Raw genomic sequence first — 1,063 nt, 5'->3', positions numbered from 1 at the left:
CTTGCGCACAAGGTTTACATGGACAGCCAGCCGGACAGACGGACGGACGGACATGTCTTAATCGACTCAAAAAATGATTCTGAATCGATCGGTATACTTAAAGGTGGGCATTGGACCAATATTTTTGTATGTTACAAACATCAGCACAAACGTATAATACCCTCCCCACTATAGTGGTGTAGGGTATAACAAATAAACAATACTTAGTTATGACGTTATTAAACTAACGCAGGCATATTTTCACAACTTACTAAACAAATAATTGACTAACGTATAAATAATTTTTATTGTTTAAATTAATTTAAAAAAAAGATAACCCACTAAAATGTTTAAAGATTGTAGAAATAGAAATTTCTTTCAGCAAGTTTTAAAGACCTTTAAACGTAATGACTTGAAATTGATAATTTTAAGTACCAAAATTTTTGGAATTTTTTATTAGACGAATTAAAGTTAGGAAATTTTTAGAAAGTTCTTATATTACTATTTATTATCTTAAATGATTTTTAGTTGTTAAAGAAAACAAAAAATATACCTTACTTTCATAGCACTCAAGATATTCTAATCTAATAAATATTATGAGTCACATCACTGTTATCTATAGTTAATATTTGTATATAATTACACTAATAAATTATGTACAACTTTTGTAAAGTACTTAAAGAACTACAACTATATAAGAAAAACAATTCAAGAAGAATTATTTAAGAACGCTGACGATAATTTTGCAATTGTCAAATACACTCAAAAGAGGCATTTGTTATTTAAGGAGCTTGAACACTTCGATGTTCTCTAAAACTGAGTACAAGCATCGAGATGCATGTTCTAAAATATCTTCAAATTTAAATAGTGTATTGATCATCACAAAAGTTTCCAAAATAATCGTATTTCTACTTCAGCAACTGAAAACTTTCTATTTCTGCTCTACTCTGCTCCAGTTCTGTTCTAATTCTAATTCTCCAGTTCTGTTCTAGTTCTGTTCTAATTCTGTTCTAATTCTGTTCTAGTTCTGTTCTAGTTCTGTTCTAGTTCTGTTCTAGTTCTGTTCTAGTTCTGTTCTAGTTCT

General features: G+C 29.1%; 1 protein-coding gene across 2 annotated transcripts in view; it reads left to right on the top strand.

The window, feature by feature from the left end:
• The window catches only part of LOC111675046 (glycerol kinase), a 16,454-nt gene that overhangs the window by 11,332 nt on the left and 4,059 nt on the right, over positions 1–1,063 (top strand). The gene's annotated exons all lie outside the window — the stretch shown is intronic.

This window comes from Lucilia cuprina, chromosome 5, assembly GCF_022045245.1.
Source record: "Lucilia cuprina isolate Lc7/37 chromosome 5, ASM2204524v1, whole genome shotgun sequence".
NCBI classification, from domain to species: Eukaryota; Metazoa; Arthropoda; class Insecta; order Diptera; family Calliphoridae; genus Lucilia; species Lucilia cuprina.
Note: the sequence above shows the minus strand (reverse complement) of the source record. Positions and strands in the feature narration are given on the sequence as shown.